The following is a 24,353-nucleotide window of genomic DNA, read 5'->3' on the forward strand; positions in this document are numbered from 1 at the left end:
GCCAGCTTGGAGACCAATGCAAGGCTGGAACAAGGGAAAGCAGGCCAAGAAACCTGCCACTGCTACCAAGACAGCATGAAATGTTGGCCCCCGATCCGGGACCGGATCTGGTGGGGGGCAGACTCTCTCTCTTCGCTCAGGCTTGGGCAAGAGATGTTCTGGATCCTTGGGCGCTAGAAATAGTCTCCCAAGGTTATCTTCTGGAATTCAAGGGACTTCCCCCAAGGGGGAGGTTCCACAGGTCTCAGTTGTCTTCAGACCACATAAAAAGACAGGCATTCTTACATTGTGTAGAAGACCTGTTAAAAATGGGAGTGATTCATCCTGTTCCATTAAGAGAACAAGGGATGGGGTTCTACTCCAATCTGTTCATAGTTCCCAAAAAAGAGGGAACGTTCAGACCAATCTTAGATCTCAAGATCTTAAACAAGTTTCTCAAGGTTCCATCGTTCAAGATGGAAACCATTCGAACTATTCTTCCTTCCATCCAGGAAGGTCAATTCATGACCACGGTGGATTTAAAGGATGCGTATCTACATATTCCTATCCACAAGGAACATCATCGGTTCCTAAGGTTCGCATTCCTGGACAAACATTACCAGTTCGTGGCGCTTCCTTTCGGATTAGCCACTGCTCCAAGGATTTTCACAAAGGTACTAGGGTCCCTTCTAGCTGTGCTAAGACCAAGGGGCATTGCTGTAGTACCTTACTTGGACGACATTCTGATTCAAGCGTCGTCCCTTCCTCAAGCAAAGGCTCACACGGACATTGTCCTGGCCTTTCTCAGATCTCACGGATGGAAAGTGAACGTGGAAAAGAGTTCTCTATCCCCGTCAACAAGGGTTCCCTTCTTGGGAACAATAATAGACTCCTTAGAAATGAGGATTTTTCTGACAGAGGCCAGAAAAACAAAGCTTCTAGACTCTTGTCGGATACTTCATTCCGTTCCTCTTCCTTCCATAGCTCAGTGCATGGAAGTGATCGGGTTGATGGTAGCGGCAATGGACATAGTTCCTTTTGCGCGCATTCATCTAAGACCATTACAACTGTGCATGCTCAGTCAGTGGAATGGGGACTATACAGACTTGTCTCCGAAGATACAAGTAAATCAGAGGACCAGAGACTCACTCCGTTGGTGGCTGTCCCTGGACAACCCGTCACAAGGGATGACATTCCGCAGACCAGAGTGGGTCATTGTCACGACCGACGCCAGTCTGATGGGCTGGGGCGCGGTCTGGGGATCCCTGAAAGCTCAGGGTCTTTGGTCTCGGGAAGAATCTCTTCTACCGATAAATATTCTGGAACTGAGAGCGATATTCAATGCTCTCAAGGCTTGGCCTCAGCTAGCGAGGGCCAAGTTCATACGGTTTCAATCAGACAACATGACAACTGTTGCGTACATCAACCATCAGGGGGGAACAAGGAGTTCCCTAGCGATGGAAGAAGTGACCAAAATCATTCTATGGGCGGAGTCTCACTCCTGCCACTTGTCTGCTATCCACATCCCAGGAGTGGAAAATTGGGAAGCGGATTTTCTGAGTCGTCAGACATTGCATCCGGGGGAGTGGGAACTCCATCCGGAAATCTTTGCCCAAGTCACTCAGCTGTGGGGCATTCCAGACATGGATCTGATGGCCTCTCGTCAGAACTTCAAAGTTCCTTGCTACGGGTCCAGATCCAGGGATCCCAAGGCGGCTCTAGTGGATGCACTAGTAGCACCTTGGACCTTCAAACTAGCTTATGTGTTCCCGCCGTTTCCTCTCATCCCCAGGCTGGTAGCCAGGATCAATCAGGAGAGGGCGTCGGTGATCTTGATAGCTCCTGCGTGGCCACGCAGGACTTGGTATGCAGATCTGGTGAATATGTCATCGGCTCCACCTTGGAAGCTACCTTTGAGACGAGACCTTCTTGTTCAGGGTCCGTTCGAACATCCGAATCTGGTTTCACTCCAGCTGACTGCTTGGAGATTGAACGCTTGATTTTATCGAAGCGAGGGTTCTCAGATTCTGTTATTGATACTCTTGTTCAGGCCAGAAAGCCTGTAACTAGAAAGATTTACCACAAAATTTGGAAAAAATATATCTGTTGGTGTGAATCTAAAGGATTCTCTTGGGACAAGGTTAAGATTCCTAGGATTCTATCCTTCCTTCAAGAAGGATTGGAAAAAGGATTATCTGCAAGTTCCCTGAAGGGACAGATTTCTGCCTTGTCGGTGTTACTTCACAAAAAACTGGCTGCTGTGCCAGATGTTCAAGCCTTTGTTCAGGCTCTGGTTAGAATTAAGCCTGTTTACAAACCTTTGACTCCTCCTTGGAGTCTCAATTTAGTTCTTTCAGTTCTTCAGGGGGTTCCGTTTGAACCCTTGCATTCCGTTGATATTAAGTTATTATCTTGGAAAGTTTTGTTTTTTAGTTGCAATTTCTTCTGCTAGAAGAGTTTCAGAATTATCTGCTCTGCAGTGTTCTCCTCCTTATCTGGTGTTCCATGCAGATAAGGTGGTTTTACGTACTAAACCTGGTTTTCTTCCAAAGGTTGTTTCTAACAAAAACATTAACCAGGAGATTATCGTACCTTCTCTGTGTCCGAAACCAGTTTCAAAGAAGGAACGTTTGTTGCACAATTTGGATGTTGTTCGCGCTCTAAAATTCTATTTAGATGCTACAAAGGATTTTAGACAAACATCTTCCTTGTTTGTTGTTTATTCTGGTAAAAGGAGAGGTCAAAAAGCAACTTCTACCTCTCTCTCTTTTTGGATTAAGAGCATCATCAGATTGGCTTACGAGACTGCCGGACGGCAGCCTCCCGAAAGAATCACAGCTCATTCCACTAGGGCTGTGGCTTCCACATGGGCCTTCAAGAACGAGGCTTCTGTTGATCAGATATGTAGGGCAGCGACTTGGTCTTCACTGCACACTTTTACCAAATTTTACAAGTTTGATACTTTTGCTTCTTCTGAGGCTATTTTTGGGAGAAAGGTTTTGCAAGCCGTGGTGCCTTCCATTTAGGTGACCTGATTTGCTCCCTCCCTTCATCCGTGTCCTAAAGCTTTGGTATTGGTTCCCACAAGTAAGGATGACGCCGTGGACCGGACACACCTATGTTGGAGAAAACAGAATTTATGTTTACCTGATAAATTACTTTCTCCAACGGTGTGTCCGGTCCACGGCCCGCCCTGGTTTTTTTAATCAGGTCTGATAATTTATTTTCTTTAACTACAGTCACCACAGTACCATATGGTTTCTCCTATGCAAATATTCCTCCTTAACGTCGGTCGAATGACTGGGGTAGGCGGAGCCTAGGAGGGATCATGTGACCAGCTTTGCTGGGCTCTTTGCCATTTCCTGTTGGGGAGGAGAATATCCCACAAGTAAGGATGACGCCGTGGACCGGACACACCGTTGGAGAAAGTAATTTATCAGGTAAACATAAATTCTGTTTTATTCAATATTAAAATGTAATAAAGTGTTTAACTGTGTATTTACTGTAACTATTTCACATTCCAATGTTCTTCACATAGGGGGATTTGTTAAAAGTATTTTTAAATAGATATTCCTATATATATCTATAAATCTATACCTTTATATAATTTTATATATATATATATATATATATATATATATATATATATATATATATTTGCCTTGCCCTTTTAAGACAACAGGAGAAATAGCCGATTGAAACATTCAGAAATTAAGAACTATATAACTGGGGAATCATTTCTCCAACATTGGTGTGTCCGGTCCACGGCGTCATCCTTACTTGTGGAAATATCTCTTCCCCAACAGGAAATGGCAAAGAGTCCCAGCAAAGCTGGCCATATAGTCCCTCCTAGGCTCCGCCCACCCCAGTCATTCTCTTTGCCGTTGCACAGGCAACATCTCCACGGAGATGGTTAAGAGTATGTGGTGTATTAGTTGTAGTTTTTATTCTACTATCAAGAGTTTGTTATTTTAAAATAGTGCTGGTATGTACTATTTACTCTGAAACAGAAAAAGATGAAGAATTCTGTTTGTGAGAGGAAGATGATTTTAGCAGACAGTAACTAAAATCGTTTGCTGTTTCCACATAGGACTGTTGAGATGAAGTATCTTCAGTTGGGGGAAACAGTTAGCAGACTTTTCTGCTTAAGGTATGACTAGCCATATTTCTAACAAGACTGTGTAATGCTGGAAGGCTGTCATTTCCCCTCATGGGGACCGGTAAGCCATTTTCTTAGTCTCAAACAGAATAAAGGGCTTAATATGGGCTATAAAACTGGTAGACACTTTTATGGGCAACATTGATTGCTTTATTTGGGCATTTTATACATGTTTATGCTGGTTTTTCACACTTATAAACTTGGGGAATTTTTTTTAACGTCAGGCACTGTGTTAGACACCTTTTCCAGTCAGGAAGGGCCTTCCCAGTTGTAGGCTGAGCCTCATTTTCGCGCCATTACTGCGCAGTTACTTTTGAGAGCAAGACATGCAGATGCATGTGTGAGGATCTGAAAGTAGTTGGAAAAGTTCCTAGAAGGCTTCATTTGGTATCGTATTCCCCCCTTGGTTTGGTAAAGTCGCAGCAAAGGCTGTAGCTGGGACTGTAGAGGGGTTAAAAAATTTTATTTTAAGGGTTAAAGCTCTGAAAATTGGTGTGCAATACTTTGAATGCTTTAAGACACTGTGGTGAAATTTTGGTAAATTTTGGACAATTCCTTCATACTTTTTCACATATTCAGTAATAAAGTGTGCTCTGTTTAAAATTTAAAGAGACAGTAACGGTTTTTGTGCTTTATTGACAAGTTTAAGCCTGTTTAACATGTCTGTACCTTCAGATAAGCTATGTTCTATATGTATGAAAGTCAATGTGTCTCCCCCTTCAAAATTGTGTGATAATTGTGCCATAGCGTCCAAACAAAGTAAGGACAGTACTGCCACAGATAATGAAATTGCCCAAGATGATTCATCAGATGAAGGGAGTAGACATGGTTCTACATCCTCTCCTTCTGTGTCTATACCAGTTTTGCCCACGCAGGAGGCCCCTAGTACTTCTAGCGCGCCAATGCTTATTACTATGCAACAATTGACGGCAGTAATGGATAACTCCATAGCAAATATTTTATCCAAAATGCCTGCATATCAGAGAAAGCGCGATTGCTCTTTTTTAAACACTGAAGAGCAGGAGGGCGCCAATGATGATTGCTCTGTCATACCCTCACACCAATCTGAAGGGGCCATGAGGGAGGTTTTGTCAGATGGGGAAATTTCAGATTCAGGAAAAATTTCTCAACAGGCTGAACCTGATGTTGTGACATTTAAATTTAAATTAGAGCATCTCCGCGCACTGCTTAAGGAGGTGTTATCTACTCTGGATGATTGTGACAACCTGGTCATTCCAGAAAAATTATGCAAGATGGACAAGTTCCTAGAGGTTCCGGTGCACCCCGACGCTTTTCCTATACCCAAGCGGGTGGCGGACATAGTGAATAAGGAGTGGGAGAAGCCCGGCATACCTTTTGTCCCCCCTCCTATATTTAAGAAATTATTTCCTATGGTCGACCCCAGAAAGGACTTATGGCAGACAGTCCCTAAGGTCGAGGGGGCAGTTTCTACTCTAAACAAGCGCACTACTATTCCTATCGAGGATAATTGTGCTTTCAAAGATCCTATGGATAAAAAATTAGAGGGTTTGCTTAAAAAGATTTTTGTACAGCAAGGTTACCTTCTGCAACCCATTTCGTGCATTGTTCCTGTCACTACAGCAGCGTGGTTCTGGTTCGAGGATCTAGAAAAGTCGCTCAGTAGAGAGACTCCATATGAGGAGGTTATGGACAGAGTTCACGCACTTAAGTTGGCTAATTCCTTTATCTTAGATGCCGCTTTGCAATTAGCTAGATTAGCGGCGAAAAATTCAGGGTTTGCAATAGTGGCGCGCAGAGCGCTTTGGCTAAAGTCTTGGTCAGCGGATGTATCATCCAAGACAAAATTGCTTAATATCCCCTTCAAGGGTAAAACTCTCTTTGGGCCAGAATTGAAAGAGATTATCTCAGACATCACTGGGGCAAAGGGCCACGCCCTCCCACAAGATAGGCCTTTCAAAGCCAAGAATAAGTCTAATTTTCGTTCCTTTCGTAATTTCAGGAACGGACCGGCCTCTAATTCTGCATCCTCTAAGCAAGAGGGTAATGCTTCACAGACCAAACCAGCCTGGAAACCGATGCAAGGCTGGAACAAGGGTAAGCAGGCCAAGAAGCCTGCTGCTGCTAACAAAACAGCATGAAGGAGTAGCCCTCGATCCGGGACCGGATCTAGTGGGGGGCAGACTCTCTCTCTTTGCTCAGGCTTGGGCAAGAGATGTTCAGGATCCCTGGACGCTAGAAATAGTTTCTCAGGGTTATCTTCTGGAATTCAAGGAACTACCCCCAAGGGGAAGGTTTCACATGTCTCACTTATCCTCAAACCAAATAAAGAGACAGGCATTCTTACATTGTGTAGAAGACCTGTTAAAGATAGGAGTGATACACCCAGTTCCAATGGCGGAACAAGGAATGGGATTTTACTCAAATCTGTTCGTAGTTCCCAAAAAAGAGGGAACCTTCAGACCAATTCTGGATTTAAAAATCCTAAACAAATTTCTCAGAGTACCATCGTTCAAAATGGAAACCATTCGAACGATTCTACCTACAATCCAGGAAGGTCAATTTATGACTACCGTGGATCTAAAGGATGCGTACCTACATATTCCTATCCACAAAGAACATCATCAGTTCCTAAGGTTCGCCTTTCTGGACAGACATTACCAGTTTGTGGCCCTCCCATTCGGGTTAGCCACTGCTCCAAGGATTTTCACAAAGGTACTAGGGTCCCTTCTAGCGGTTCTAAGACCGAGGGGCATTGCAGTAGTACCATACTTGGACGACATTCTAATACAAGCGTCGTCCCTTTCAAAGGCAAAGGCTCATACAGACATCGTTCTGGCCTTTCTCAGATCTCACGGATGGAAGGTGAACATAGAAAAGAGTTCTCTGTCTCCGTCGACAAGAGTTCCCTTCTTGGGAACAATAATAGATTCTTTAGAAATGAGGATTTTTATGACAGATGTCAGAAAGTCAAAACTTCTAAGCGCTTGTCAAGTTCTTCATTCTGTTCCACGTCCTTCCATAGCTCAGTGCATGGAAGTAGTAGGGTTGATGGTTGCAGCAATGGACATAGTTCCTTTTGCACAAATTCATCTAAGACCATTACAACTGTGCATGCTGAAACAGTGGAATGGGGACTATACAGACTTGTCTCCAGTGATTCAAGTAGATCAGAAGACCAGAGATTCACTCCATTGGTGGCTAACCCTGGACCACCTATCCCAGGGAATGAGCTTCCGCAGACCAGACTGGGTCATCGTCACGACCGACGCCAGTCTAGTGGGCTGGGGCGCGGTCTGGGAATCCCTGAAAGCTCAGGGACTATGGTCTTGGGAAGAGTCTCTTCTCCCGATAAACATTCTGGAACTAAGAGCGATATTCAATGCTCTCAGGGCTTGGCCTCAGCTAGCAAGGGCCAGATTCATAAGATTCCAATCAGACAACATGACGACTGTTGCTTATATCAATCATCAGGGGGAACAAGGAGTTCCCTGGCGATGAAAGAAGTGACCAAAATAATACAATGGGCGGAGGATCACTCCTACCACCTATCTGCGATCCACATCCCAGGTGTGGAAAACTGGGAAGCGGATTACTTGAGTCGTCAGACATTCCATCCGGGGGAGTGGGAACTCCACCCGGAGATCTTTGCCCAGTTGACGCAATTATGGGGCATTCCAGATATGGATCTGATGGCGTCTCGTCAGAACTTCAAGGTTCCTCGCTACGGGTCCAGATCCAGGGATCCCAAGGCGACTCTAGTGGATGCACTAGTAGCGCCTTGGACCTTCAACCTAGCTTATGTGTTTCCACCGTTTCCTCTCATTCCCAGGCTGGTAGCCAGGATCAAGCAGGAGAGGGCCTCAGTGATCTTGATAGCTCCTGCGTGGCCTCGCAGGACTTGGTATGCAGACCTGGTGAATATGTCATCGGCTCCGCCATGGAAGCTACCTTTGAGACAGGACCTTCTTGTGCAGAGTCCATTCGAGCATCCAAATCTGGTCTCCCTCCAGCTGACGGCTTGGAGATTGAACGCTTGATTCTATCAAAGCGTGGGTTTTCAGATTCTGTGATAGATACTCTGGTTCAAGCCAGAAAACCGGTAACTAGAAAAATTTACCATAAAATATGGAAAAGATATATCTGCTGGTGTGAATCCAAGGGATTCCCATGGAATAAGATAAAAATTCTTAAGATCCTTTCCTTTCTACAAGAAGGTTTGGATAAAGGATTATCTGCGAGTTCTCTAAAGGGACAGATTTCTGCTTTATCTGTCTTACTACACAAACGACTGGAAGCTGTGCCAGATGTTCAAGCATTTGTTCAGGCTCTGGTTAGGATCAAGCCTGTTTACAGACCTTTGACTCCTCCCTGGAGTTTAAATCTAGTTCTTTCTGTTCTTCAAGGGGTTCCGTTTGAACCTTTACATTCCATAGATATTAAGTTGTTATCTTGGAAAGTTTTGTTTTTGGTTGCTATTTCTTCTGCTAGAAGAGTTTCTGAGTTATCTGCTTTGCAGTGTACTCCGCCCTATCTGGTGTTCCATTCAGATAAGGTTGTTTTGCGTACTAAGCCTGGTTTTCTTCCAAAGGTTGTTTCCAACAAAAATATTAACCAGGAGATAGTTGTACCTTCTTTGTGTCCAAATCCAGTTTCAAAGAAGGAACGTTTGCTACATAATTTAGATGTAGTCCGTGCTCTAAAATTCTACTTAGAAGCTACAAAAGACTTCAGGCAAACATCTTCTCTGTTTGTCGTCTATTCTGGTAAAAGGAGAGGTCAAAAAGCAACTTCTACCTCTCTTTCCTTTTGGCTTAAAAGCATCATCCGATTGGCTTATGAGACTGCCGGACGGCAGCCTCCTGAAAGAATCACAGCTCACTCCACTAGGGCTGTGGCTTCCACATGGGCCTTCAAGAACGAGGCTTCTGTTGATCAGATATGTAAGGCAGCGACTTGGTCTTCTAACAGGTGTAGTGTTTGTCTTTCAGCGCTAAAAATGTGGACCTATGGCTCCTGTCTAGATGGATGCACGCATATTCTTTATATTCTTTATACACCCGTTAGAAACTCTAACCAATCAATTTGCCAATTTTCCAATTTTTATTCACAAAGTGGAATTGAACAAATATAATTTTCCAAATAAATGGAATTAAATTCTATAGATATTGATTTAGTCCCACAAATCACCGGATGTTTACTTTCTCAGCTTTCTAACTATTTCCGGTTTAATAACATCCGGTGAGGCGCAATATTAGACAAAGCTTCACCGGATGTTTATGTAGTTCGCAACTTCCGGTTTAACAACATCCGGTTTAGCAACATCCGGTAAAGCGTAATTGCCACCGGAAACAAAACCAAAACATCAGACTTAGAAACGGATACCGCAAACACAAAAGGGCACCAGGAATAACTCACAAAGAACATCCAAGATAATGTTCCTATACGAGTCTTTTATACCAACAAAAAGAAGCAAATTTAAGTTATAACTGAACCATTTGTCAAAACACGGAAAAACACTTCCGGTCTACCATTTCCGGTAATACGATTTTGGCGCAAAATTTGCGGACAAATACTTCCGGTTTACCATTTCCGGTATTACGATTTTGGCGCAAAAATTTGGCGCCACTTAAGCCTAATACGATTGGTTAGAGAAGGGTATAAAGATCTCAGCTCACCCACACCATACCATAGTCTTGATAAAGGCCTCTACTGTGGGCCGAAACGCGTTGACAAAGTTATGGTGAGCTATTTTCCTTGATTTTTAAATTACAATACAGTATTATACTATGTTGTTATTTTTCATCTACAGGTATTGAAGATTTCCCAGAATTATTCTTATTTCTATTTTTTGGCTATTTTTATTCCCTTTTCATTCTCAATTTTTATTTTTCATATATATATGTTTTTTATTTTTTCATCCTTTCACTTGGGACTACAACTTTAACATACCATTGTGTATATCCCCTTTTTTCACATCCAGAATCGTTTTAGATGCTAATGACTTTTTTGCGACCACTCCCACTAGTTTGTGTACACACTAGTTGATTTAACTTTTGGATTTAATTTGTGGATTTAATTTTTTGGACTCATGTGTATCACAACTTTGGTTTGAATATTTGGACTAATTATTTTTTGAATTTTTCGAATTTCTTGAACTTTTTTTGTTTTGTTTGAATCACCACAGTGGATCACAACAAATTGGATGGTTTAACATTTTTTGGACTTATCAAGAGAATTCTCAGTCACTAATTTTTAGTTTTCACTTTTAGTACGTGATACGTAGATATCACCACTTTTATGTTAATTGTCAGTATTATTATTTTTTATTATTATTTTTTCTGTTTATGTATTATTATTGTTTATGAGACATTATATATATGTGCCACAACTCTATATATAATACTGCTGGCGTTTCTGCATTAACATCATTTAGCACCACCAACATCTAGTGCTTATCTTAGTATGAGGTTCACACTTTGACAACCCATTTTGTGATATACCACTATCAATTCTAAGCAAACAAGCCATACACGTGTATTCCTGTTTTATATGGTTTTATATAACATTTCTTGCTGTTCAGGTCAATTACATTTGTTTTAATGATACTCATGTTTTAATGTTTAATATTAAATACTTTTATGTACCTTTTAGAATCTTATATATGTCTCAATCTATGTATATATATTGATACAATACAATCACCATAATTGTAGCTGAATCTCAGTATTATATCGTGAGTTATATTATCCACACTCAACCTTATCGGACCTTGCCTTTATTGGCGCTCCTTTCTTACTAACATTCTGTATAGCGACTTGGTCTTCACTGCACACTTTTGCCAAATTTTACAAATTTGATACTTTTGCTTCTTCGGAGGCTATTTTTGGGAGAAAGGTTTTGCAAGCCGTGGTGCCTTCCGTTTAGGTAACCTGATTTGCTCCCTCCCTTCATCCGTGTCCTAAAGCTTTGGTATTGGTTCCCACAAGTAAGGATGACGCCGTGGACCGGACACACCAATGTTGGAGAAAACAGAATTTATGCTTACCTGATAAATTACTTTCTCCAACGGTGTGTCCGGTCCACGGCCCGCCCTGGTTTTTTAATCAGGTTTGATGAATTATTTTCTCTAACTACAGTCACCACGGCACCCTATGGTTTCTCCTATTTTTTCCTCCTGTCCGTTGGTCGAATGACTGGGGTGGGCGGAGCCTAGGAGGGACTATATGGCCAGCTTTGCTGGGACTCTTTGCCATTTCCTGTTGGGGAAGAGATATTCCCACAAGTAAGGATGACGCCGTGGACCGGACACACCGTTGGAGAAAGTAATTTATCAGGTAAGCATAAATTCTGTTTTCTATTTATGTGCTTAATACACAAGGCTTCATAACATTGTGGATTGAGAAACTTACCAATGTATATCAACTATAAAAAAGTATTAAAAGGACATTAAACTTAATTGTTAAATTCCCATAAGTTAAATAATTTAAATTAATTAATGAAAATGGTATTATAATGTAAATTCATTATTTATTCTGCTTATTTGTGCTGTAAAAATGGTGCTTAATCCACACTGTAACCTAGGTATGCTGCACAATGCCTGACACATCTACAAACTAAACAGTAATTGCTTAGAACAGTGCACAAACTTACATCTAGCCACAGTTAGTGGAAATAAGATAGACACACTAACCAAGTAGTTTGTTAGCAAAGTTTTTAAAAGTAACAGATTTAAAGGCTTTAAAACAGGATTCTTCAAACTTTCCACCCCCCAAGACCCAGTGTAATCAGACCATATACATTTGCAAACCTATTTTTATGCTTGGTCTGAAAATTTCGAAAGTAATATACAAAAGAAAATAGCTTCAATTTTTGGCAAAGTGAATAAAATGTGTGCATACTTTATACCTGATTGTAGTCAAACTTGAACGTGTTGTAAAAGGTAATAAGACACACACACTCAGATACAACACACACACACTCTCATATTCAGAGGCGTAACTAGAAACCACAGGGCCCAGGTGCAAGAATCTAAGAAGCCCACCCCCCCCCCCCAAAAAAAAAAAAGTTAATTTGATACATATCTTTTTTTATTTTTTTATTTTTTTTATTTAACACAGAAAAAATAATGTGAATAAGATTACGTCTGCAAAAGGAGGTACCCTGTGCCCATAGTCTGTGAGATGGTCTGACCCCCTATTACTGTATATAGTGACACTGTTTAACTCACCAGTACTGTATATAGTGAGTCAGTGACACAGTCTGTAATCTGCCGGTGAGATGGCTGGCCTGACCCTACCCGCCCCAGTACTTTATAAAGTGACCACAGTAGTCTTTGACATAGTTCAGCCCCCCCATACTATATATTGTGGTTTAGTGACACTGTTTACCCCCTCCCCCCATGCTGTAGTAACAAGGTCTGTAATTTGCTGGTTCCACAAACACACACACACACACATACATGCATAAATACACACACAGTCACATACATACACACACACACACACATACAAGCATAAATACACACACAGTCACATACACACACACACACACACACAAACACCAATGGGTAAAACAGAAAGACTAACCCCTGTAGTCAGAGACACTAGTGAAGCATCATGTCACACTCACATGATATCAGTGCAGGCAGTGGCGGGTCAACGTTTTTCATTAAAAAAAAAATTTTTTTTTAATCCGGGCCCCCATCCTTGGGGGCCCAGTCGCAATTGAGACCTCTGCACCCCCTGTAGTTTCGTCCCTGCTCATATTACACATATACACACCACAGAAACTCTCATACATCACACAAACACTCTCATATTACACATACACACACTGCACACACTCTCATATAACACACACACTCTCATATAACATATACACACACACATTTTCATATAGCACACACACACACTCATACAACACACATATTACACACACTATCATACAACACACACACACTCATATTATACATACACACAACACAGACACTTTCATACAACACACACACACACCAAACATACGATCATATAACACACACACTCTCATATAACACATACACACAGACACTTTCATATAACACACACTCTCATATAACACGCAAACACTCTCATACAACACATACACATCACACACTCTCATACAACACACACGCACACACTCTCATACACCACACACACACTCTCCTACAACACAGCACACACACAAGTCTCGACCCAGTAAACATGATGTTGCGACCCAGTAATGGGTCCCGACTTGCGGTTTGAAGAACCGTTCATCAAAACATTTCTTTTGTATGCAGATCTTTTTCGGTTCAGTAATTAATTGCTGATATACATTATGCATATCCAGCAGGATTTCTTAAACTGTCTCAGACAAGTGCTTGATGTGAGAGGGAGCGTCTCTCAAGTCTGTGTACAGATATGCTCCCCTTGAAATGTCTGTAATACACATCAGACTTCAGACATCTTGCCTGCATTTAGCTCTTGGGATTCTACCCACTGCTTTTAATACATATAGTAACATCTGCATGCTAGATATTTGGTCCTGCTGTAAAGCCATTTATTACTAATTGATTATAACCTCAGACTCTGTGCCCTTTATTTATTTTTATTTATCATTATAAAATTTTAGGTCTGCACAATGCAGTCTCTTATAGCTAATGGATAGGGCTGTGCCTCTGTACTTGCTATTATGTGTATATTATTTGTTTTAGTTCATTTGTTTAATAGAATATCAACCTGGGGTTAGTGTTGCTAAAATAAAAATAACTCAATAAATGAAGTAACGCCACATAAATGATTTTTAAATTAATGCCCATTTAATTGAATCTGCAATATAGGTATTTGAAATTGTAAAATCAATTACAATTATCCTCTTTAAGATACTTTTAAAAAGCTGATTGACTATTGAATAACAATGAAATACAGTAGTAGTAGTAATACATAATAAAAAAAAACAATACAATAGCCCTTACTCATAATTATAAATAACATTACATTTTTCTTTTCTGACAAATTTCAGAATTCACTGCAATTTGTTGGCACCCTATATCGTGTGACAGCCATCAACCTATCACAGACCCATATATTTATACACTGTGAACTCTTGCAAATGCTCAGTAGTAGCTGGTGCATCATAAAGTGTGCATATAACAAACCTGCACAATTTGATAATGTAAGAAAATTGGAAAGTCTCTTAAAATTGTAGTGTCTATTTAAAAGGATAGAAAAGGTCAAAATTAAAATGTGCTTGGCTGCATTTCAATGTGAAATAGAAGCATATACCCCCATTAGCAAAAATGCTTTTAGTGAACGTTATTACTTTTTTTTCCGTGGCATATGCATATATCCTGTGAGGGCCCGTGGACCAGTTTTCAAACACCACACCTTCTCAGACAATCAGCAGCAGATATTTCTGTTGCTATAGAATAACATATCAGCCAAGTCTTAACATTTTAAAAAAAAAATTAACATCTTTTTCTGCAATTATTTATAAATGTATTTGCAGTTATTATCAGTTAAAGCCATTATGGGACATATATGTAGAAGAGTTAGCCTTGATAGTTCAACAGGGAGCATTTCAAGTTCTGAGTGTTAGAAATTGCTCAATTTTCAGAGCTAACTTACACGGCAATAGGGCAAATTAAATCATAAAAATATATTGCAAAATTGTTTCTTTATGAATAACTAAACCTTTTATATAAAAAAAAATCTCAAGGTGTTAGCTGTCCCTTTAACTTTAATGGGTTGTTTGCAGCCAATGGTGCAATAAGAGAATTCTCTTAACGAATTAGAGCGCATTGCACTTTTAAATCCCTTCAATTCATTCACCTAAGAAAATGCAAAATGTGTATCAAAATATTAGCTTTTTCTAATAAAAGTATAATTTAGAGAGAATGGTGCATTTTAACATACAGTACTAGACAGTCATATATATTGATTTTTATAAGTTACTATTTTTGTACCTGTAGATTGTAAGCTCTTTGACGCAGAGATTTACATCCCCTGTATAATAATAAAGATACTAATAATTTGTGTTTTTATACTGAATTTAAAGATAGCCATTCTGTGCTTTCTTCTTGATTCTGACTATTATTTTTTTTAAATTATCTTTATTGCTGTTTATTTGTAAACATCATCAAATTCCCTAGCACTCATTACCACCGGCACAAGTTGAGGTACAGGCCATTTCTTTGTGGACTTCAGTGATACATTCCTGACCTGAAGATGACTGCGGTTCACTGGGCAGCAATAAATCCATGCCCTGTTCAGACACAAGGAAAATAAATCTTACCTTAATGGCATTGCAACTCAGGGCAATAGTGCAGAGGGTTTGCCAGATAAGAAACATTGAATGCTGATCCATAATTTATGGGGTAATTAGAAATGTTCCTTTCATCTGACCTTCAGAAATTCCATACTCATACTATTGTTTTCTGATTTACATAATACATTTTCATGACAGGCACAATCCATAAGCATTTTACATGCATATTTGAAGAGACTTAATTTGTGTGCAGTAAAATGACCTGTTAAAGGGACCTGAAACTCAAAAATGTTCTTAGATGATTCAGATAGAGAATGCAATTTTAAACAACTTTCTAATTTACTGCTATTATCTTATTTCTTTCATTCTCTTGGTATCATTTGTGGAAGGGGCAGCAATACACTAATGGTTTCTAACGGAACACGTGAGCCAATGACAATCAGTAAATATATGCAGCCACCAATCAGCAGCTAGAGCCTTGGTTCTCTGCTGCTCCTGAGCTTGCCTAGAAAAACCTTTCAGCAAAGCATAACAAGAGAAGGAAGCAAATGAAATAATAGAAATAAATTGGAAAGTTGTTTAAAATTGTATTCTCTATCTGAATCATAAAGGAAAACAATATACAGAGGTGCGAGATGGAAAAAAACACACAATATTCTGTACAAATGAACTAAGAACTGATACTCTCCTTTAGGTCAGACCGCAGCCTTCTTGCAGTCTCTCCCTTGTGACTGTGTATAGATAGATAGTAGTAGTAGATGGCGCTGGTCTATTGAATGATGTTCTCTAGTAAGTGAAGAGAAAAGAGGCTTGGCTTCAATATATGCATCAAGCCTCTTTTCTCTTCACTTACTAGAGAACATCATTCAATAGACCAGCGCCATCTACTACTACTATCTATCTGAATCATGACTGAAAAAATTTGGGTTTTATGTCCCTTAAACCCCTTAATGACTGAGGACGTGCAGGTAAAAATAAAGTTGGGGCATATGCAGACCAGTTCCAGTCTTCCCATAGGAAACACACAGCCTAGCTAACACCTTCAGGTCCATTTAAACAAAAATCTTTTAAATTCATGACCAGAGCATTAAGTTTTACCTGGAGTCAGTTGCAGAAATAGCACTGTGAAGACTACTACAATGATCACTTTAAAGGGATAGTAAAGTCCAAATTAAACTTTCATGATTCAGATGGGGCATGTCATTTTAAAGAAATGTTTTATCATCAACTTTACTTTGTTCTCTTGTTATTCTTAGTTGAAAGCAAAACCTAGATAGGCTCATATGCTAATTTCTAAGACCTTGAAGGCCGCCTCTTTTCTGAATGCATTTGACAGTTTTTCACAGCTAGCCGGCGTTAGTTCATGTGTTTCATATAGATAACAATGTGCTCACGCACGTGAAGTTATTTAAGAGTCAGCACTAATTGCCTGAAATGCAAATCTGACAAAAGATCTGACAAAAGATCTGAGATAAGGAGGCAGTCAGCAGAGGCTTAGATACAAGGTAATTACAGTGTTGGTTATGCAAAACTGGGGAATGGTAAATAAATGGATTATCTATCATTTTAAACAATAACATTTTTAGTGTTTTACTGTCCCTTTTAACCCTTTGCTTAAATAACAAAAACATAAATATAATATTTCAGTTGTGTGTTTTTTATAATAATGTTTCTTCAGCTCAATAACAATTATTAGTGAGTTTTGCAACACATAAATAGTTAAAGCGACAGGCAGCTAATATATGCCTTTTGTCACTGGCTCACCCAATGTGTTCAGCTAGCTCCCATTAGTGCATTGCTGCTCTTTTCCCCCAAAGGATACCAATACAATGATTTTGATAACAGAAGTAAATAGGAAAGTTGTTTAAAATCGCATGCTCTGAATCATTAAAGAAATATTTTGGGTTTCATGTCCCTTAATTAATAAATTACGTTGAGTGTTCCTAGCTGACAATAAGCTGATGCATTGACAAAACTTGCAATTAATGGTACATGAAAGTCAAAATGTAACGTCCATGGTTCAAATAGAACACTCAATTTTAAGAGACTTTTTAATTTACTTTAATTATCAAATGAATTTTGTTCATTTGGTATCCTTTGTTGAAAAGCATACATAGGTAGGCTCAGGAGCTGCGATGCAGTACTGGAAGCTAGCTGGCGATTGGTGGCTAGTGCTACACACATATGCCTTTTGTCATTGGGTCACCTGTTGTGTCCAGCTATCTCCCAGTATTGCACTGCTGTAATGGAACTGACTTTAACTATGCACTTAACCCCCATATTACACTGCAATAATAAAATGATCTAACATTCAAATATTTTCTTTTTAACAGTTGTATGTCCCTTTAATGGCAATGTTAACTGTTTAAACTTACAATAGCCCATGATCTTTTTAGATCCTGATAGCATAAACCAGATTTAATACTGGAATGACTAAGTAGTCTGCCATGTTCTGCATTAATAATCTAATCACATTGAATAGCTCTCCTGAAAATCTATATAGAGAAGCTACACCCAAGGCTAAAATAGATCAAATTGTGATAGTCAGGCTTAGGTAAATACATTATACTTATGGCATAATCATTTGAAAATCTTATGAATTATGCTTTATAGTTTTGATTCCATTGTAAGTAATCTTATAAATGACTTTGATAGATTTTCACGTTGAAAGCAAGGATTTTCATTATTTAAAGGGACATTAAACACTAAATAAATGATTAAATACAATAATATTATTAGTGAGACAGATGATTTTAAGAATGTTGAAGGATAGAAACGTTCCAAGTATAGCTTCTGTCACTCGTAATATTCAATATCAAATGTTACTAGAACAGCATGACCCACAAATATTTGAGGAAAATAAGATTAAAAAGTTTTTAGCAAAATGGGATAAAGTCATTTTAGGCCAACCTAAGGAAGTTCAGCTACAAGTATTAAGCTATTTTAGTAAGTCATCAGAATTTTTACAACTAATACTCTCAGATAGTTATCCTGAATTCTGGAGACAATTTATCTCCTAGGTGTGAGAGGGGGAGGGGGTGGAGGACTGGGAGAGGATAAGTATCCCTTCCTCGTTTTTCTTTTCTGTTTGGGTGTTCTTTTTCCCTTTTTTTTTTTTTTTTTTTTTTAGGTATATAATGTTTTTCTTGGAAGATACATTGTATGGTTTCTCTCTTTGTTCTTTTTGTATGATCCTTTTCTTTTTTTGGTTTTTGTTTGTTGATCTTTGAAAGAAAACTTAATAAAAAGACTATTAAAAAAAAAAAAAAACACTAAATAAATGCTAGATAGAATAGTGTATTAAAAAAAAAAAAAGATTAGTCTGAGAATAACATGTCAATGTATTTTTTAAAGTCATATTAGTTGTTTAAATATTGACAAAATAAGTGTAAATTTTAATATCTATAAAACAGTGAGCTGCCATGTTGTAACTTAGGTTACTTTCTCTGCTGTGGCCAATTAGGGACACATAAATAGGTCACTAGAGTGTGCAGCCAAGGATGTGTGGAATAAAACAGTGTTCTGCACTTCCATTTCTAACGGGATCTGAAAAGCTCACAATTTCAGAATGGAAAAGGGGACAAAATAAATAATTAAAGTGTATTGCAGAGTTTTTTATTTATATATATATTTTTTTATATATGTATATATATATATATATATATATATATATATATATATATATATATGTATATAATTTATCATTTTATGTTATCATCTCAAAGTGTTTTATGTCCCTTTAATATCTTTCCTTGACTCCTGCTTTTAGTATATAAATGCAGATGCCCATTATTTACAGCACTATGGAGAAAGAATCCCACTGATTTTATAACACTTTTAAAAATGATCAACACAACGCTTTATTTTACCTTTCTCAGTAGGACCTTACCTTGACTCATACTTTTCTATTTATTAGATATTAGGTGTTACCTTTTACAAAAATGTGAGACTCTGGGATACTTTTCTGAATGTTTATTAGAAGTGATTGAAATGGATAGTACTGAGATAGGGAGAGAATGGATATAATAAATGATGAGACCGATAACATCAAGCAATGGCTGAATAACACAGTTCTTGTGAGTATGAATAATAAGCTAGTTGAGTGTAAAGATTGGAAAAATTTGATGGCCTCAGAGAGACATAAAAACAGCTATTTTAAATAACAAAATAAAGGTAAAGGATGGGTTTGATAACAATTTAATACACTGAAGTAAGTAAAATGGATCATCGGGAACACATTAAAAAGGAGACATGTTTACAGTATAATGTCCCTTTAATAAAAAAAAAGTGTATTCCTTTCATAAGATATGAGAGTCCACGAGCCATCACATGTATGATTAAAGTCCAGTCTAAAAGGAGTTCCCACTGAACATAACAGAACTTTTAATCCCTCCCACTTTCCCATGATCCCTCAGTCATTTTTTTGCCTTCAGCAAGGAGTGATGTTAAAACTTGAAGTGCTGATCTTCACGTCATTTGAAAGGAGATACTACAGTATCAAATGATCGTTTTTTTTTATAGAACTTTTGATAAAAATCATCAAACTTAATCATTAGATAAGCAGTTCCCTTGATGGTTGGATTATATTAATGTTCCTTATTTAAAACTTTTAAAATATTTTTATGCATGATGTAAAATACCAGTGTTCTCCTCAGAAAATGTTGCCAGCTTGGTGGGGTTATAAAGTAGCTGAGCGGGGGCAGTGTAATATTTTCTAATATTATATTATTTTCTGCTATCCAAAGCAAACACTATTTGCATAATTTAACTATATATATGAATATATATTGTAATGTATTTTTGAAGTGTTTTCGACATCTTTTTTGTTTAGGAAATCAGTTAACCACAGCTCTGAGATTGCGGTATACTTTATACTTGAGAGACTTTATACTTGGGAGTTGTGCTTAAGCATATTATGCAATTTCGAGTTTGTATGTTTTTATTTATGAATGCATTGTGATTTTTTTTTTTATGCCTGTAGTCTGATTTTTATATAATTTTTTTTATGATTTTTTGAATTAAAGTTTAAAACATCGAAGAATTATATATAAAACAGTCTATTTTGGAGTGCATATTTAGCTGTTCATTAAATAACCAAACAGAATTTAACCATTGTTGAGAAATCAATATAAATAAATCAATGTAACAAAAATGGCTTCTGTCACCAACGAGATATCTTTGTCACTCACTGGATAGTCAGCTTAAATCAGGTTTCTGAACTCTAGAATTAAGAATTTACGTTTCTTTTCTCATTCTTATGATCAGATCTGGTTTACAAAAGAAAAAAAAAGAGCGAGACACACAGTACTTAGATTGAGCGTCAACTCGAAAAAAAAACAACCCTTGCTTGTTCAACAGGCCAGTGCCGCTAAGGGTTCTTCTGTCTCTGTTCGCTCACTATGGCTAACACAGAGGAGACATATCATGCAGTAGATCAGTCTGATCCTGCCAAAAGCACAGTCTAGTCCAGAAATACCAGAGAAAGCAACACGTAGACATCTGTTTCATCCACTTTGGGCCTTGCCAGTGAGGTACAGTTGCATCTCTCTAGGCCTTAAAGGTATAGTCTAGTCAAAAATAAACTTTCATGATTCGGAATAGGGCATGCAATTTTAAGCAACTTTCTGATTTACCTATTATCAAATTTGCTTCGTTCTCTTTGTATTTTTATTTTAAAAAGCTGGAAAGTAAGTGTAGGAGTCGGCCCATTTTTGGTTCAGCACCTGGGTAGCACTTGCTGATTGGATGGCTGCATTTAGACACCAATCAGCAAGAGCTATTCTGGTGCTGAACCAAAAATGGGTCGGCTTCTAAGCTTAAATTTCAGCTTTTTAAAATAAAGATACCAGGAGAATGAAGAGAAATTGATAATAGGCGTAAATTAGAAAGTTGCTTAAAATTGCATGCTCTATCTGAATCGTGAAAGTTAACTTTTGACTATACTATCCTTTTAAGAGCAAGGAGTCCACGTCTGGTTTAAATGATACTTGAGTAAGACTTTAAAATCAATTTGATAGTTTGTAATTTTGATATAGACATTCTCATCTATTTGTATCTTTTGTTTTGGCCCATGCATGTAAGGGGCATTAAAAAACATTTTTTTTGTGTGTAAAAATTGTGCTTTGTCTCATGCTCCCTAGAGGGGCCAAACATGACAATCTGTAACCTAGGTTTTTCAGAATGCTGAACATTGCCTGAACCAGCTAATTGATTTGCTGCATTTTGGAGTTTACAGAATTTGCTGTTCTATCTTTCTAGGGAGAATGGACATTTTTTTTACACAAAGAAAGCATTACTGAATGTTTATAAAAGAGTATCACTGTAAAGAGATATTCTTAAAAAATATGCAGGTTATTAATGGGTTTAACACATAGGTTAAAGGACTAACAGGGTAGAATTGCATAATCAGCAAATACACACAAAAGACAATGCAATAACACAGCAAACAAGTTTCAGTTATTTCCATTTTCCCTGTATCATGTGACAGCCATCGACCTATCACAAATGTATATAATGTACGTAAATACTGTGAAAATTTGCACATGCTCAGTTTGCATATAAAAACATTGCACATTTTGATAATGGAAGTAAATTTGAAAGTTTTTAATTACTTCAATTAGTTGTGCACACTTTCTGATGCACTTGATACTACTAAGCATGTGCAAGAGTTCACTCATAGCGCCAGCAAATTGAAGTCAATTTCTCCAACATAGGTGTGTCCGGTCCACGGCGTCATCCTTACTTGTGGGATATTCTCTTCCCCAACAGGAAATGGCAAAGAGCCCAGCAAAGCTGGTCACATGATCCCTCCTAGGCTCCGCCTACCCCAGTCATTCTCTTTGCCGTTGTACAGGCAACATCTCCACGGAGATGGCTTAGAGTTTTTTAGTGTTTAACTGTAGTTTTTATTATTCAATCAAGAGTTTGTTATTTTGAAATAGTGCTGGTATGTACTATTTACTCAGAAACAGAAAAGAGATGAAGATTTCTGTTTGTATGAGGAAAATGATTTTAGCAACCGTAACTAAAATCCATGGCTGTTCCACACAGGACTGTTGAGAGCAATTAACTTCAGTTGGGGGAACAGTGTGCAGTCTCTTGCTGCTTGAGGTATGACACATTCTAACAAGACGATGTAATGCTGGAAGCTGTCATTTTCCCTATGGGATCCGGTAAGCCATGTTTGTTACGATCGTAAATAAGGGCTTCACAAGGGCTTATTAAGACTGTAGACTTTTCTGGGCTAAATCGATTCATTATTAACACATATTTAGCCTTGAGGAATCATTTTATCTGGGTATTTTGATATAATAATATCGGCAGGCACTGTATTAGACACCTTATTTCTTAGGGGCTTTCCCAAAGCATCAGCAGAGCCTCATTTTCGCGCCGGTGTGGCGCACTTGTTTTTGAGAGGCATGGCATGCAGTCGCATGTGAGAGGAGCTCTGATACTTAGAAAAGACTTTCTGAAGGCGTCATTTGGTATCGTATTCCCCTTTGGGTTTGGTTGGGTCTCAGCAAAGCAGATACCAGGGACTGTAAAGGGGTTAAAGTTTTAAAACGGCTCCGGTTCCGTTATTTTAAGGGTTAAAGCTTCCAAATTTGGTGTGCAATACTTTTAAGGCTTTAAGACACTGTGGTGAAAATTTGGTGAATTTTGAACAATTCCTTCATGTTTTTTCGCAATTGCAGTAATAAAGTGTGTTCAGTTTAAAATTTAAAGTGACAGTAACGGTTTTATTTTAAAACGTTTTTTGTACTTTCTTATCAAGTTTATGCCTGTTTAACATGTCTGAACTACCAGATAGACTGTGTTCTGAATGTGGGGAAGCCAGAATTCCTATTCATTTAAATAAATGTGATTTATGTGATAATGACAATGATGCCCAAGATGATTCCTCAAGTGAGGGGAGTAAGCATGGTACTGCATCATTCCCTCCTTCGTCTACACGAGTCTTGCCCACTCAGGAGGCCCCTAGTACATCTAGCGCGCCAATACTCCTTACTATGCAACAATTAACGGCTGTAATGGATAATTCTGTCAAAAACATTTTAGCCAAATTGAACCCTTGTCAGCGTAAGCGTGGCTGCTCTGTTTTAGTTACTGAAGAGCATGACGACGCTGATATTAATATCTCTGAAGGGCCCCTAACCCAATCTGAGGGGGCCAGGGAGGTTTTGTCTGAGGGAGAAATTACTGATTCAGGGAACATTTCTCAACAGGCTGAACCTGATGTGATTGCATTTAAATTTAAGTTGGAACATCTCCGCATTTTGCTTAAGGAGGTATTATCCACTCTGGATGATTGTGAAAAGTTGGTCATCCCAGAGAAACTATGTAAAATGGACAAGTTCCTAGAGGTGCCGGGGCTCCCAGAAGCTTTTCCTATACCCAAGCGGGTGGCGGACATTGTTAATAAAGAATGGGAAAGGCCCGGTATTCCTTTCGTCCCTCCCCCCATATTTAAAAAATTGTTTCCTATGGTCGACCCCAGAAAGGACTTATGGCAGACAGTCCCCAAGGTCGAGGGAGCGGTTTCTACTTTAAACAAACGCACCACTATACCCATAGAGGATAGTTGTGCTTTCAAAGATCCTATGGATAAAAAATTAGAAGGTTTGCTTAAAAAGATGTTTGTTCAGCAGGGTTACCTTCTACAACCAATTTCATGCATTGTCCCTGTCACTACAGCCGCATGTTTCTGGTTTGATGAACTGATAAAGGCGCTCGATAGTGATTCTCCTCCTTATGAGGAGATTATGGACAGAATCAATGCTCTCAAATTGGCGAATTCTTTCACCCTAGACGCCACTTTGCAATTGGCTAGGTTAGCGGCTAAGAATTCTGGGTTTGCTATTGTGGCGCGCAGAGCGCTTTGGTTGAAATCTTGGTCGGCTGATGCGTCTTCCAAGAACAAGCTACTAAACATTCCTTTCAAGGGGAAAACGCTGTTTGGCCCTGACTT

The 24,353-nt window shown here is 38.7% G+C and overlaps 1 protein-coding gene across 4 annotated transcripts in view; it reads left to right on the forward strand.

The window, feature by feature from the left end:
• Window positions 1-24,353, forward strand: part of PSD3 (pleckstrin and Sec7 domain containing 3) — a 1,090,324-nt gene that overhangs the window by 739,745 nt on the left and 326,226 nt on the right. The window lies entirely within an intron of this gene.

This window comes from Bombina bombina, chromosome 2, assembly GCF_027579735.1.
Source record: "Bombina bombina isolate aBomBom1 chromosome 2, aBomBom1.pri, whole genome shotgun sequence".
NCBI lineage: Eukaryota > Metazoa > Chordata > Amphibia > Anura > Bombinatoridae > Bombina > Bombina bombina.